Source organism: Schistocerca serialis, chromosome 3, assembly GCF_023864345.2.
Source record: "Schistocerca serialis cubense isolate TAMUIC-IGC-003099 chromosome 3, iqSchSeri2.2, whole genome shotgun sequence".
Lineage (NCBI taxonomy): Eukaryota > Metazoa > Arthropoda > Insecta > Orthoptera > Acrididae > Schistocerca > Schistocerca serialis.
This window is the reverse complement of record NC_064640.1, coordinates 197,195,466-197,207,951: the sequence shown is the minus strand read 5'-3', so window position 1 is coordinate 197,207,951 and position 12,486 is coordinate 197,195,466.

Below are 12,486 nucleotides of genomic sequence, written 5' to 3'. Positions count from 1 at the left end.
CTTACTGTGTCGTACCGCCTAGATTATATGGCCTCCCTAAGGTCCATAAAGAGGCTGTCCCGTTGAGGCCTATTGTTTCTAATATTGGTGCTCCGACATATCGTGTAGCTAAACATCTTGCTAGTTTGTTGAGCCCACTAGCAGGTAGGTGTGAACACCACATTAAGAACTCTGCAGATTTCTTACGTCGATTGCAGGGATTGCGTTTGAATGACTCTGATATTTTAGTCAGTTTTGATGTGGTTTCTCTTTTCACTCGCGTTCCTCTCTCTGTTTCGTTGCAGCTAATTGAGGTTAAGTTTGGTGTCGAGTTAGCAAATTTGTTTCGACATGTGTGACTTCCACTTACTTTTTATTCAATGGTTAGTACTACGAACAGACAGATGGAGCTGCAATGGGAAGCCCGCTGTCACCTATTGTGGCCAATTTGTTTATGGAGGACTTCGAGGAACGTGCATTGGAGTCAGCGACCTTGAAACCTGCGTGTTTTTCAGATATGTAGACGATACTTTTGTTGTGTGGCTTCATGGTAGTGAGAATTTAAACCGGTTTTTGGAACATCTGAATTCAATCCACCCAAATATTCAGTTCACTATGGAGGTGGAAAAGAATGGATGCCTTCCCTTCCTTGATGTGTTGGTCAAAAGGAAGACTGATTGTACGTTGGGACATTCTGTTTATAGGAAGCCCACCCACACTGACTTGTATCTGCGAGCTGATAGTTGTCACCATCCAGCTCAGCGTCAAGTAGTACTTCGCACCTTGGTTCACAGGGCCCACGTTATCTGAGACCCTGAAAGTTTGGCAGCTGAGCTAGCACGTCTTGAAGTCACCTTTCGTCAGAATGGTTATAGTGAGAGGCATATCAGACGTGCGTTGCCCCATCAGCCTTCTGTGCAACGGGTGAGTGACGATAGCAACGAAGTGGCACCTGAGTCTACGGCCTTTTTGCCTTACGCAGGAAGCATTTCCAACAGGATTGGCCGTATTTTGCGGAAATATGATGTGAAATGTCTTTTTCGACCACCTTCTAAGGTTAAGCCTTGTTGGCGTCCGTAAAAGATGATCTTGGTTTGCGTAAGGCTGGGGTCTATCGTATTCCTTGCAGTTGTGGCATGTCATATATTGGTCAGACAATCAGGACTGTGGAAGACCGGTGCATTGAACATAAGCGTCACACATGCTTACAACAGCCGCGCAAATCCGCTATTGCAGAACATTGCCTCGACACCGGTCATCCTATGGAACACAACAACACGGAGATTCTGGCTTGCACGTCCAGCTATTCGGATAGTGTTATCAAGGAAGCTGTTGAAATCAGACTATCAAGCAACCTTATTAACAGAGATGGTGGATTTTGTTTAAATGCTGCTTGGAATCCGGCTCTGTCTCTCATCAAAAAACAGAGGGACAGAACTAGTGCTACCTCACCTGTTGATTAATAGTAACTATCGATATTCTGATGTTGGTTATCTTTGGTTGTGTTGACACTTGTTCTGTGTGCGGTGTCTTCCTTGTTTCTCCTCTGTGAACCGAGGTATTAAATTTGCTTGCATATTTTTTCTTCCTTGCATTTGTGCCTTGAGAATGGCAGGGTGTGCTCCTGTCGAAATATCGGCGGTGTTCGACGACGTCACCCGGCAGCAAACCACTAAGTTATTTGAATGACGGTATTATTCGTATTCACTCTTCAAAGCAACTCATTTTTGGCAACGTCGGATGGAAAAAGGCACAGGTCATCCCCGTTTTCAAGAATGGACGTCGAACAGATGTGCAGAACTATAGACCTATATCTCTAACGTCGATCAGTTGTAGAATTTTGGAACACTTATTATATTCGAGTATAATGACTTTTCTGGAGACTAGAAATCTACTCTGTAGGAATCAGCATGGGTTTCGAAAAAGACGATCGTGTGAAACCCAGCTCGCGCAATTCGTCCACGAGACTCAGAGGGCCATAGACACGGGTTCCCAGGTAGATGCCGTGTTTCTTGACTTCCGCAAGGCGTTCGATACAGTTCCCCTCAGTCGTTTAATGAACAAAGTAAGAGCATACTGACTATCAGACCAATTGTGTGATTGGATTGAAGAGTTCCAAGATAACAGAACGCAGCATGTCATTCTCAATGGAGAGAAGTCTTCCGAAGTAAGAGTGATTTCAGGTGTGCCGCAGGGGAGTGTCGTAGGACCGTTGCTTTTCACAATATACATAAATGACCTTGCGGATCACATGGGAAGTCACTGAGGCTTTTTGCGGATGATGCTGTGGTATATCGAGAGGTTGTAACAATGGAAAATTATACTGAAATGCAGGAGGATCTGCAGCGAATTGACGCATGGTGCAGGGAATGGCAATTGAATCTCAATGTAGCAAGTGTAATGCGCTGCAAATACATAGAAAGAAAGATCCATTATCATTTAGCTACAATATAGCAGGTCAGCAACTCGAAGCAGTTAATTCCACAAATTATCTGGGAGTATGCATTAGGAGTGATTTAAAATGGAATGATCATATAAAGTTGATCGTCGGTAAAGCAGATGCCAGACTGAGATTCATTGGAAGAATCCTAAGGAAATGCAATCCGAAAACAAAGGAAGTAGGTTACACTACGTTTGTTCGCCCACTGCTTCAATACTGCTCAGCAGTGTGTGATCCGTACCAGATAGGGTTGATAGAAAAGATAGAGAAGATCCAACGGAGAGCAGCGCGCTTCGTTACAGGATCATTTACTAATAGCGAAAGCGTTACGGAGATGATAGATAAACTCCAGAGGAAGACTCTGCAGGGGAGACGCTCAGTAGCTCGGTACGGGCTTTTGTTGAAGTTTCGAGAACATGCCTTCACCGAGGAGTCAAGCAGGATATTGCTCCCTCCTACGCATATCTCGCGAAGAGACCATGAGGATAAAATCAGAGAGATTAGAGCCCACACAGAGGCATACCGACAATCCTTCTTTCCACGAACAATACGAGACTGGAATAGAAGGGCGAACCGATAGAGGTACTCAAGGTACCCTCCGCCACACACCGTCAGGTGACTTGCGGAGTATGGATGTAGATGTAGATGTACATGTAGACTTGACGGAGGTCAAATGGCTCTGAGCACTATGGGACTTAACATCGGAGGTCATCAGTCCCCTAGAACTCGGAACTACTTAAACCTAACTAACCTAAGGACATCGGACACATCCATGCCCGAGGCAGGATTCGAACCTGCGACCGTAGCAGTCGCATGGTTCAGGACTGAAGCGCCTAGAATTGGTCGGCCACCGCGGCCGTCGACGGAGGTCCACATTTAGGCTGTATGGAAAAAGTTTCACCATGAAAATCTCCTCCTCGTCGTTCTCGAAATGCCAGACACTCAGTGTGTAGGGCAGGCAGACGAATCTACAGCTGAGCTTATTACAGAATCGACGAAATCTCTGGTTTAGGATTTCCACTCGACCCACACCAGAGGACCCTGATTAATCCTCATAACAATGAGTCAAATCGACAGTCGTGCTGAGATCGACAGCGCCTTCTCTCAGATCCTCCGTGACATGTCGTCGGTTCCGATGTGAGCGACAATCTGTATCTGACTTCTGACGGTGATCTCTGCCGCTTCCGGGGTGGCCTGTTCCATATGGCGGGCGATTACTTATGGGATAAGTATCGACTGCAACTTTCGCTTCGTTTTCCTCCCGTAATGCCCTTTCCGGAAATGGACCCATCACTCGCCTGAGTTTGTATTTGTGTGTAACTAACGGCCACTTCTTTCTCCTCTGTGGGTGCCCAGACCTCGAAACAGCAGAGACCACTGCTGTAGTAAGAGAGTTAAGTCCTGCTTTTACTACCTTATCATGAGAGAGAGGCAATGCCTGAGGTCTCAGTCCCAGAGTAAGGTTCTCTGTGGACCGTGACGACAATTGGAGAAACTGGCGAGCTCCGTAGAGTGTTCACATCAGGAGGTCACCTCGTTACTCCACCGCTGACGATACACGCAGTGAACATACGGTGCCGGTCGACAGTTGCCGACACGGCATCCAGCCGTTCAGCGACAGTAGGCAACTTGGCCATCGGGATCCGACAGACCACACCATTCCTAGCCATAGCTACCACGTAGCTACATGCGAACCTAGTTGTGGCAAAGATAAAACCGTATAAATATTTAAAAACTAAACACAGTCAAAAAATAGCTTCTGTTTACGTCCACGCAAAAGCAAGTGAAAAGCTAAATTAAGTGCTAGGAAAAAGCTGCATCTGGTCTCATTTGGTAATTTGGTAATGACTCATTTGGTAATTAGTGCTGATACTGAGAGATACGACACACTGGTAAGGCAATCGACTTCCATCCCAAGGAAGACGGTTCAAATCCTCAACCGGCGATACATATCTGAGGTACCATTGTCGTTTAAGATATATGACAGATTGCTTCGTTTAAAAATACCACCAGCTCAAATGCGCGTCTTTCCATCCTGAGTCAGGGTTTCCATGATGTCCCTAAATCGCTCGAGGCAGATGCCAGGATGGTTCCTTTGAAAGGGCACGGAGGATTTACATTCTCATTCTTGAAACATTCCGAACTTGTTCTCCATCCTTATTGACCTCGATGTCGATGGGACGTTAAACCCTAATCTCCCTTCCTTCTTTTCCAACCCGACTCTGTACACCGTGACTAATGACCTTATCTTTGATGACAAGTTAAGCCAAGATCTTCTCCTTTTTATAGGAGATTATTAACAATTTTTGAGTTCGTTTTTCCATTGCCTACTTTGGTTCCTAAGTTAGTAATATGTAACTTGACACTAATTTTAGAGCCGGCCGCGGTGGTCTCGCGGTGGTCTCGCGGTTCTAGGCGCGCAGTCCGGAACCGTGCGACTGCTGCAGTCGCAGGTTCGAATCCTGCCTCGGGCATGGATGTGTGTGATGTCCTTAGGTTAGTTAGGTTTAAGTAGTTCTAAGTTCTAGGGGACTGATGACCACGGCAGTTGAGTCCCATAGTGCTCAGAGCCATTTGAGCCAACTAATCTTAGCGACAGTGGAAGCAGTAACATTTTAACATAATTCTTCGGTTATTGGGATGGATCCTGCGGTAGATTTCGCAGTTACTATTTATTGATTCGTCTTTCTGGTAGCTAGGCGTGTTTCGAGTAACGTCTCACAATATGATGTTCTGTGTACGACGGTTAAGTCACAAGAAGAACAAATTTCCCCCAGCAAATGTTAGCACTGGTACTGGACTCATTTTTACTGAGACTGCAGTCCGTCTGAGAATCGCATCCAGATCTTAACGCATCAGGAAGAACTGCACTTTTCTGTAAGCTGTACTGACATGATGTCTTCACTGCAAGTACCTTTTGTCCCAGCGCAGCGTCAGGCGAGGTGTAGGTTTTCGACCACGTGCTGTTGTCTCAATGTATTGTTGCTATGGGGTTCAAAATGGCTCTGAGCACTATGGGACTCAACTGCTGAGGTCATTAGTCCCCTAGAACTTAGAACTAGTTAAACCTAACTAACCTAAGGACATCACAAACATCCATGCCCGAGGCAGGATTCGAACCTGCGACCGTAGCGGTCTTGCGGTTCCAGACTGCAGCGCCTTTAACCGCACGGCCACTTCGGCCGGCGTTGCTATGGGGGTCAGATAGACTATAAAGTGACTTAGTCGCAATTTCTCAAGGGATACCAGTTACTTTATTCATGATATTGGCGGTGGTGAAAATAACAAATCCTTTATTACAAAGCCGCATGCTCACAACGATCAACGATCTATAATCTTCTTGCCGGGTAATCAACAAATGCTTAAAAGAACACCTTCCACACACAATAAACAGTAAATAACTTTCCCAATAATTTCGCTCCCACACGCAACCTCTCTGCTGTGGGAAAGGCACCCTCCCCACGACCGACTTACTGCTTGCAGGGCGAGCACACCCCGTCTAACACACCGCCAGCGCATCACATTCGTCAAACCCGATAACAAACGAAGTGGTACGGTTGTTAATTTGTTGTTTTATCATATTGAAGTTATACTTAGATCATTGTATTAGGTACATCGTAATGAGTATATTGATGAGAGACTTTTTACCCTTTTACAAAATTTCTTTCCACACCTATTTTAATTAATAAACGATATTGAAGTTCTCGATTTTGGAGCACAAACCATACCCCGGCGGCCAATGAGGGCGGAGCATTCTACACTGATTTCCCATCAGCTAAAATCAGGAGGCCAGCGAACTGTAATACCGTCTGCAAAACAACAAATGGCAACTTTCCTTGGTCACGAACACTGATCAGTGCTTTTGTGCGTCATTAGTTGCCTGATATAACACGTAATGTGCTTTGGATGACAATAAAGCAAGTTATAAATGTTACATTCAGTTACCTCACTACGTATTCTGTTGCAGGCGTTGTTTCTTAAAAAGACTTACGCGTGTTGATTACACATAAGATAAAAAAATTTCAGTCAACTGTTCTCCTAGGCACATGTTCTTGTGAAGATGAAATTATCATTTGCTACGGGTTCCAGTCAACTCATAGACCACCACGAAAAGTTCTTCATGACGTTTCATGCAACATCGTAGAAATCTGGGACAATGCGCACAGTATGTTAATCGATAAAAATATATAGGCCAAATATCGACCTTGAAAAGTTGTCGCACTGGTGTGTTTCTAACCATCCATTCGTCAGCAGAAAACCATTTCATTAACAAGCGTGCACAGGTGTTCTCACAATTAGCAGTTGAACTCGTTAGATACTGTGTGGCAAAGTGAACCCTTTGGCATTTGCGATAAAGTCTGAATGGTTTAGTTTTATTTATTTACAAGCTGACCAACCAGGCATTGCCCATGTATTCATTTTGCCAATCTTCTATTACAACCGAAACTGCATTTCCTGTGTAATATCGAAAAAATTTCATTTCCGTGTATTTATGACAACACCTACGAAATTATTAAAAAGTCGCACAAAGAAAAATGCATAATGTAGGAATGTACACTGATGAGCCAAAACACCTGCTTAATAGCTTGTTTGTCCGTCTTTGGAACGAAATACATCACTGAATCTGCGTGTCAACGATCCGACAGTTTCTTGGTAGGTTTGTGGAGGAAAGTGGCGTTAGATGTCTATGCACAGGTCATGTAATTCAGGTAAATAATGGGCCGCTGATAGGTGTACGCATTGATGGCGCCCGATAGCGACCCAGAATGGTTCCATAGGATTTACATCAGGCGAATTTGGTCGCCGATATATCAACGTCAGTTCAGTTCACTATAACGCTCTTCAGACCACTGTAGCACGGTTCTGCCTCCGAGACAAAGACAATTATACTGCTGAAAGATGACATCGCTGTCGGGGAAGACATCAAGCATGAAGGTGTACAGGTGCTTCGCAGCTGTAAGTATGCCTCGATTACTACCACAGGTGTCATCCAAACGCAGGAGAGTGTGTCTCGTAGCAGAATACTGCTCCCACCAACCTGTGTCCGTGTTGTGCTGCACGTTTCGAACCACCGTTCACCCCGATGACAGCGTTTGTGGAGACGATCATCGACCTAGTGTAGTGTGTGAGTCACCCGAAGAGCCGATACGTTTCCATTGATCGACGGCCGAATCCCGATGGTCCCGCGTCCACTGCAATCGTAATTAATGTTGTCGTTGGTTCATCATGTATACACAGTCCGCAGCTCGTGGTATAGTGACTAGCGTAGGATCACGGGGTCCCAAGTTCGATTCCTGGCCGGGTTGAGGATTTTCTCTGTCTGGAGACTGGGTGTTTGTGTTGTCCTCATCATTTCATTATCATTCGTGAAAGTGGCTATACTGTACTGTATACAGATTGGTAATTTGCACGGGCTCTGATGAACAAACATCATTATCACCATGTGAATACGTAGGAGTGGTCTGCTGCGGACTTCCATGTTCAGCAATGTAGAATGAACGTTGTGCTCCGAAACACTTGTGTGTGCACCAGCGTTGTTCTCTTTCTGCAGAGATGCCACATCCTACAGAGCAGGCCAGCCACCGAACCCCACGTTCTATAAAGAGTCATAGACGCCCAACCATTTAGAGGGTAGTGATAGTTTCATTGTTCTACTACCTCTTTCCACGGATGATCAGGACAGTGGCGCGTGATCATTCGACCAGCTTCACCGTTTTCGAGATATTCGCTCACAGGATCTGCCTAATAATAATAATCTACCCTTTGTCAAAGTCACTTATCGCAATAGATTTCCCCATTTAGAGGGTAGTGATAGTTTCATTGTTCTACTACCTCTTTCCACAGATGATCAGGACAGTGGCGCGTGATCATTCGACCAGCTTCACCGTTTTCGAGATAATCTACCCTTTGTCAAAGTCACTTATCGCAATAGATTTCCCCATTTGTAGGCCGTATCTTCGCTAGGGTGGTCCATGTCTGCTCAGATTACATGCTTTTGTTACCTCGTCACGTGCCTGCGACGCCACCAGGTCGCATCCAACGTCGCATTGGGCAGTGATCATAATTATTTGGCTTATCATTGTGTAAGTACAGTATCCAAATTAAGAAACATAGTGTGCAAAATACGGATTGTTTGTAATGTTTACTTAACTCCTGCAGTAGACTCAGTGTGAGATGACCCCAGACAGTTTCTCTACCGCAGTGGTTAGCACACTGGACTCGCATTCGGGAGGACGACGGTTCAATCCCGTCTCCGGCCATCCTGATTTAGGTTTTCCGTGATTTCCCTAAATCGCTTCAGGCAAATGCCTGGATGGTTCCTTTGAAAGGGCACGGCCGATTTCCTTCCCCATCCTTCCCTAACACGAGCTTGCGCTCCGTCTCTAATGACCTCGTTGTCGACGGGACGTTAAACACTAATATCCTCCTTCTCCTCCTCCAGTTTCTCTACGCTAGGTGAGCTGCTTTGCGTGTCTGCAACACGATTCTGTAAATGTATCTATGGCAGCTCCTCTTCATAGATCTATAGACGGCTTTTGTTCTCGCCTATAGCCGTTTGCGCTTCACAGCTGGAAGCTGTCAAAAGCACTGCCGGGTATCAGGGATTTCCTTAAGTTGACTTGGCTGTATGAGTGTCTTAGTAGGAAAGAATAAATGTATTAAAACTTCATGCATGATGCGGCATTTTTTCATGTATCTCAGTGATTATGACGTTATATATTTCGAACAATGTGATGTGCAATGATGTATTTGTGTAGGTACATTCAGCGGTGTATGTAGATACTGCCAGCGAAATATGTTGCGAATAGAGCTTGTAGCAAAGAAGTAATAAATTTAAACGTCATGCATGATGCAACAGTTTTTCACACATCTCGGTGTCTATGATGTCACATCTCCTGAACTATGTGTGGTACCATGATATGTATTTATTTATTCATCCATCTTTAAGCAATTACATGCAATCGATATCGTCACGAGCAATGTACAAGAGATTTTATAACGCATGATTAACATGTTAAGAAACATACTTACATACGCTGCGGTACTATACATACACTGGTGTCCAAAATTAAAGCAACAAACCGCTATTTCTCTGTCCCGTGTCTAATCCATGATATAATCATACAAACTGTCAATCAGATATCTGTACTGTCGTGTTCTGCGCGGAAGATGGCATTCCAGTCAACGGATAACCATGTCAACGATGACGTCAGGGTACCTATGAAACGAGGTAGTGTTTGCCTGGTAGCCCCACGTCCACAAGCGCTGTGTACACAGTCACAGACAGTGCAATATGGCACAGAGAAGATGCCTACCATACTCTCTGCGGTGGAGGGCCATAGAAAGAAAGGAAGCAGGACAGTCGCAAACTGGTGTGGCCTGATGGCTTTGTGTGAATCGTCATGTTGTTTCTCGGATGTGGTGACAGTTTATAGAGACAGAAATTGTATCTCGAAGACCAGGGCAGGGCCCACCACGTGTGACTTCAGAAGAGAGGACCGACATTTGGTTGTAAGGGCAAGACAGTACCTCCTTAGTACTGCACGGCAACTGGCAGGTGAGCTCACAGCATCCACTGAACGTGTTGTATCAAGGCAAACAGTGTGGGTTGGTTGGGTTGGGTTGTTTGGGGGAAGAGAAAAAAGAGCGAGGTCATCGGTCTCAACGGATTAGGGAAGGACGGGGAAGGAAGTCGGCCGTGCCCTTTCAAAGGGACCATCCCGGAATTTGCCTGGAGCGATTTAGGGAAATCACGGAAAACATAAATCAAGACGGCCGGACGCGGGATTGAACCGTCGTCCTCCCGAATGCGAGGCCAGTGTGCTAACCACTGCGCCACCTCACTCGGTCAAACAGTGTGCAGAAGGCTTCGGCAGAATGGCCTTTATAGTCGGAGACCTGCTGTATGTCTGACGCGTTGAAGGGAACGCCTACAGTAGAGTCATCAACATGCCACTTGGATGGTCGAACAGTGGGCCAATATTGTTTTCGCAAATGAGTTCCGATTTAGTCTGGAGAGTGCTTCTGGATGGATTCGTATCTGGAGGGAACTTGGAACACGATTTCGGGACCCAAACATTGTGGAAAGAGACCGAAATCGAGGAGGATCCCTAATTGTGCAGATAGGGATTATGTTTACCACACGAACTCCTCCTCATGGAATTGTACGGGCGAATCGGCAAGATTTAACTGCTGTCAAGTATCGTGGCGAAATCTTGGGACCTCATTTGCGGTTATTGCGAGGTGCAGTGGGCCCAGACGTTGTATTGATGACGGAAATGTTCGACCTCACACAATGTTAATGTTTTCTTGGAAACGGAAGATATTGCACGCATTGTGTGGTCTGCTTGCTCTCCTGATTTGAATCCCATAGAGCATGTACGGGATGCACTAAGGAAACGGCTTGCATCATGACAGCATCCGCCAACCACTCTCCAAGACTGCGAGCAACTATGCAGGAAGAATGTGCGTAACTGCCTCAAATGAGACTGATGATATCGTTCACAGCATGCCCCGTCGTTTTCAGGCCTGTATTGCTGCCAGAGGTGGTCACACCCTATACTGAGCACATTAACCAGTAGTCGGAATTTGTGTAACCGAGCGAGGTGGCGCAGTGGTAGGACACTGGACTCGCATTCGGGAGGACGACGGTTCAGTCCCGCGTCCGGCCATCCTGATTTAGGTTTTCCGTGATTTCCCTAGATCACTCCAGGCAAATGCCGGGATGGTTCCTTTGAAAGGGCACGGCCGACTTCCTTCCCCATCCTTCCCTAATCCGAGCTTGTGCTCCGTCTCTAATGACCTCGTTGTCGACGGGACGTTAAACACCAATATCCTCCTCCTCCTCGGAATGTGTGTCCAAAACCCGGTATGTTGGAAAAAACGGAGAACATTTTTGTCTACCGACATGTATGTTGCAGCTGTTTGCGTCCTGTATTCATTACATCGTTTCTGCTTTACTGTCACCTGCTTATACTGTTTTTTGGCAAAATAAACGCAACATTGCAAGATTTCCATTTGTTGCTTCTAATTTGGACACCAGTGTAATTAAAGTACACATAATAAAAGAACATACACGATAAAGCAACACAGGTGATACATAAAAAATTCTGCAGATATTAAATGGTTAAATATGGAACTAACATTGTTCGGTCACTAAGTTTCACGTAATAAAAGAATAGAGATCATATATAAAAATTTCCATTGTGCTTATTAGTAAAATGTAAGATGAACATTACTTAGTTACTTGCATATTCATTATATACAAGATACAAGGGGGGCGGGGGGGGGGGACAAAAAGTGCCGCAAGAAGGTGAAAATAAACAGTATTATGAGTTACTCATATTTAGTAAATGAAGTCTACTTTTGAAGAGTTTTAAAGTCCTTTAAGGGTGTAAAAATTTTTCTCTTTCAGCCATTTTTGGGTCTTATTTTTGAATATATTAACAAAGGCAGCATATGACTGCACAGGTCATGTGCTGAAGAACTTTAATCCTATGTATTCGTAACTGCCTTGTGTTCTTTTAAGTCTAGTTGTAGGTATGTATATCGTTAATTCTTGACGAGTATTACGATTGTGAAGGACTTCCTAGGTTTATAACTATTCGGGTTTTCTTTTATATAAAAAAAGAGCTCTATATAAAAATAAATGGGACTGTCATTATCTGTAATTCTTTGAAATAAGACCTAAATTATATATTACTTTATTTATCCCAGAGACGTTCCTAGTGGCTTTCTTCTGTCAAATAAAAAATCTTCCTGGCCCATAGAGAAATACTCCATAGAATAAAGCCATAGCTCAGATGGCAATGAAAGAAGGCACAATACGCGTTAATCAGTAGTTTTTCAGGAACAGGTGTGTATAATTGTTTCAGTAGATAGATAACTCATGAAACCTTTCAAGACATATAGTATATGTGATTCTCTCAAGTTGATTTTGTATCTAGGTATATGCCATGGAGTTTGGTAGAAGTTGACTCAACATCAAAATTGGATAAGCTGAGAGAAATATTTAGTGTTTTCATAGTTAATAGCTAAGACATTGGCTTCAAACCACTTAATGGATA